The sequence below is a fragment of the Delphinapterus leucas genome, chromosome 4 (assembly GCF_059928025.1).
Source record: "Delphinapterus leucas isolate spDelLeu-1000000601 "Yukka" chromosome 4, BTC_Dleu_Yukka2, whole genome shotgun sequence".
In the NCBI taxonomy this organism is placed as follows: Eukaryota; Metazoa; Chordata; class Mammalia; order Artiodactyla; family Monodontidae; genus Delphinapterus; species Delphinapterus leucas.
This window is the reverse complement of record NC_143132.1, coordinates 111,547,643-111,552,029: the sequence shown is the minus strand read 5'-3', so window position 1 is coordinate 111,552,029 and position 4,387 is coordinate 111,547,643.

The window sequence follows — 4,387 nt, the reverse complement described above, 5'->3', positions numbered from 1 at the left end:
GGGGACGGGGACGGTTTAGGGCACAGGTTAGGGTACGACAACGGTTTAGGGTGAGCGTACGTGTTAGGATACTGGTTAGTGTTAGCGTATGGGTTAGGATTCGGCGACGGTTTAGGGTAAGGCTTCGGGTAAGGGTTAGGGTTAGGGTTAGGGTTAAGGTTAGGGTTAGGGAACGGGGACGGTTTAGGGTACAGGTTAGGGTACGACAACGGTTTAGGGTGAGCGTACGTGTTAGGGAACGGGATAGTGTTAGCGTACGGGTTAGGATTAGGGGACGGGTTAGTGTAAGGCTTCGGGTAAGGGTTAGGGTTAGGGTTAGGGTTAGGGTTAGGGTTAGGTGAACGGGACGGTTTAGGGTACAGGTTAGGGTACGTCAACGGTTTAGGGTGAGCGTACGTGTTAGGGTACAAATTAGTGTTAGCGTACGGTTTAGGATTAGGGGACGGGTTAGGGTAAGACTTCGGGTAAGTGTTAGGGTTACGGTTAGGGTTAGGGGACGGGGATGGTTTAGTGTACAGCTTAGGGTATGAAAAAGGTTCAGGGTGCGCTTACGTGTTAGGGTATGTGTTAGTGTTAGGGTACGGGTTAGGTTTAGGGGACGGGTTAGGGTAAGGCTTCGGGTAAGGGTTAGGCTTAGGTTTAGCGTTAGGCTTAGGGGACGGGGAGGGTTTAGGGTACAGGTTAGTGTACGACAACAGTTTAGGGTGAGCGTATGTGTTAGGTTACGGGTTAGTGTTAGCGTACGGGTTAGGATTAGGGGACGGTTTAGGGTAAGGCTTCGGGTAAGGGTTAGGGTTAGGTTTGGGTTTAGCGTTAGGGTTAGGGGACGGGGACGGTTTAGGTTACAGGTTAGGGTACTACAACGGTTTAGAGTGAGCGTACGTGTTAGGGTACGGGTTAGTGTTAGCGTACGGGTTAGGATTAGGGGCGGGTTAGGCTAAGGCTTCGGGTAAGGGTTAGGGTTAGGGTTAGGGTTAGGGTTAGGGGACGAGACGGTTTAGGGTACAGGTTAGGGTACGACAACATTTTAGGGTGAGCGTATGTGTTAGGGTACGGGTTAGTGTTAGCGTACGGGTTAGGATTAGGGGACGGGTTAGGGTAAGGCTTCGGGTAAGTGTTAGGGTTAGGGTTAGGGTTAGGGGACGGGGAAGGTTTAGGGTACAGGTAAGCGTACGACAACGGTTTAGGGTGAGCGTACGTGTTAGGGTACGGGTTAGTGTTAGCGTACGGGTTAGGATTAGCGGGCGGGTTAGAGGAAGGCTTCGGGTAAGGGTTAGGGTTAGGGTTAGGGTTAGCGTTAGGATTAGGGGACGGGGATTGTTTATGGTACAGGTTAGGGTAAGGCAATGGTTTAGGTTGAGCGTACGTGTTAGGGTACTGGTTAGTGTTAGCATACGGGTTAGGATTAGGGGAGGGTTTGGGTAAGGCTTCGGGTAAGGTTTAGGATTAGGGTTAGGGTTAGGGGAAGGGGACGGGGACGGGCACAATTTAGTGTTCAGGTTAGGGTACGAAAACGGTTTAGGGTGAGCGTACGTGTTAGGGTACGGATTAGTGTTACCGTACATGTTAGGATTAGGGGACGGGTTAGGGTAAGGCTTCAGGTAAGGGTTAGGGTTAGGGTTAGGGTTAGGGGACGGAGACGGTTTAGGGTACATGTTAGTGTACGACAACGGTTTAGGGTGAGCGTACGTGTTAGGATACTGGTTAGTGTTAGCGTACGGGTTAGGATTAAGGGATGGGTTAGGGTAAGGCTTCGGGTAAGGGTTAGCGTTAGGGTTAGGGTTAGGGTTAGGGTTAGGGTACGGGGACGCGTTAGGGTACAGGTTTCTGTACGACAACGGTATAGGGTGAACGTACGAGTTAGGGTACGGGTTAGAGTTAGCGTACGGGTTAGGATTAGTGGACGGTTTAGGGTAAGGCTTCGGGTAAGGGTTAGGGTTAGGGTTAGGTTTAGGGTTAGGGTTCGGGTACAGGGACGCTTTAGGGTACAGGTTAGGTTACGACAACGGTTTAGCGTGACCGTACGTGTTAGGGTACGGGTTAGTGTTAGCGTACGGGTTAGGATTAGGGGACAGGTTAGGGTAAGACTTCGGGTAAGGGTTAGGGTTAGGGTTAGGGTTAGTGTTAGGGGGCGGGGATGGTTTAGGGTACAGGTTAGGGTATGACAACGGTTTAGGGTGAGTGTACGTGTTAGGTTACGGGTTACTGTTAGCGTAAAGGGTTAGGATTAGGGGAGGGGTTAGGGTAAGGCTTCGGGTAAGGTTTATGCTTAGGGTTAGGGTTAGCGTAAGGTTTAGGGGACGGGGACGATTTAGGGTACAGGTTAGGGTACGACAACGGTTTCGGGTAAGCGTACGTGTTAGGGTACGTGTTAGTGTTAACGTACGGGTTAGGATTAGGGGACGGGTTAGGGTAAGGCTTCGGGTAGGGGTTAGTGTTAGGGTTAGGGTAAGCGTTAGGGTTAGGGGATGGGGACGGTTTAGGGTACAGGTTAGAGTATGACAACGGTTTTGTGTGATCGTACGTGTTAGGGTATGGGTTAGTATTAGCGTACGGGTTAGGATTAGGGGACGTGTTAGGGTAAGGCTTCGTGTAAGTGTTAGGTTTAGGGTTAGGGTTAGGGTTAGGGTTAGGGTTAGGGTTAGGGGACGGGGATGCTTTAGGGTACGGGTTAGGGTACGACAACGGTTTACGGTTAGCCTACGTGTTAGGGTACGGGTTAGGGTTAGCGTATGGTTTTGGATTAGGGGACGGGTTAGGTTAAGGCTTCGGGTAAGGGTTAGGGTTAGGGTTAGGGTTAGGGTTAGGGGATGGGGAAGGTTTAGGGTACAGATTAGGGTACGACAATGGTTTAGGGTGAGCGTACGTGTTAGGGTACGGGTTAGTGTTAGCGTACGGGTTAGGATTAGGGGACGGGTTACGGTAAGCCTTCAGGTAAGGGTTAGGGATTGGGTTAGGCTTAGGGTTAGGGTTATGGTTAGGGGACGGTTTAGGGTACAGGTTAGGGTACGCCAACGGTTTAGGGTGAGCGTACGTGTTAGGGTACGGCTTAGTGTTAGCGTACGGGGTAGGATTAGGGGACGGGTTAGGGTAAGGCTTCGGTTAAGGGTTATAGATAGGTTTAGGGTTAGGGGACGGGGACGGTTTAGGGTACAGGTTAGGGTATGACAACGTTTTAGGTTGAGCGTACGTGTTAGGGTATGGGTTAGTGTTAGCGTACGAGTTAGGATTAGGGGACGGGTTAGGGTAAGGCTTCGGGTAAGGATTAGTGTTAGGGTTAGGGTTAGGGATAGGTGACGGGGACGGTTTAGGGTACAGGTTAGTGTACGTCAACGGTTTAAGGTGAGTGTACGTATTAGGGTACGGGTTAGTGTTAGCGCACGGGTTAGGATTAGGGGACGGGTTAGGGTAAGGCTATGGGTAAGGGTTAGGGTTAGGGTTAGGGTTAGGGGACGGGGACGGTTAGGGTACAGGTTAGGGTACTACAATGGTTTAGGGTGAGCGTACGTGTTTGGGTATGGGTTAGTGTTAGCGTACGGGTTAGGATTAGGGGACAGGTAAGGGTAAGACTTCGGGTAAGGGTTAGGGTTAGTGTTTGGGTTAGGGTTAGTGTTAGGGGACGGGGACGGTTTAGGGTACAGGTTAGGGTATAACAACGGTTTAGGGTGAGCGTACGTGTTAGGGTTCGGGTTAGTGTTACCGTACGGGTTAGGATTAGGGGAGGGTAAGGGTAAGGCTACGGGTAAGGTTTAGGCTTAGGGTTAAGGTTAGCGTTAGGGTAAGGGGACGGGGAGGGTTTAGGGTACAGGTTAGGGTACGACAATGGTTTCGGGTGAGCGTACGTGTTACGGTATGGGTTAGTGTTAGCGTACGTGTTAGGATTAGCGGACGGGTTAGGGTAAGGCTTCGGGTAAGTTTTAGGGTTAGGGTTAGGGTTAGGGTTAGTGTTAGGGTTAGGGGACGGGGATGGTTTAGGGTACGGGTTAGGGTACGACTACGGTTTAAGATGAGCGTACGTGTTAGGGTACGGTTTAGTGTTAGCGTACGGGTTAGGATTAGGGGATGGATTAGAGTAAGACTTCGTGTAAGGGTTAATATTAGGGTTAGGGTTAGCGTTAGAGTTAGGGGACGGGGACGGTTTAGGGTAAAGGTTAGGGTACGACAACGGTTTAGGGTAAGCGTACGTATTAGGGTACGGGTTAGTGTTAGCGTACGGGTTAGGATTAGGGGACGTGTTAGGGTTAGGGTTAGGGTTAGGGGACAGGGACGGGTACGGGGACGGTTTAGTATTCAGGTTAGCGTACGACAACGGTTTAGTGTGAGCGTACGTGTTAGGGCACGGGTTAGTGTTAGTGTACGGGTTAGGATTAGCGGACGGGTTAGAGGA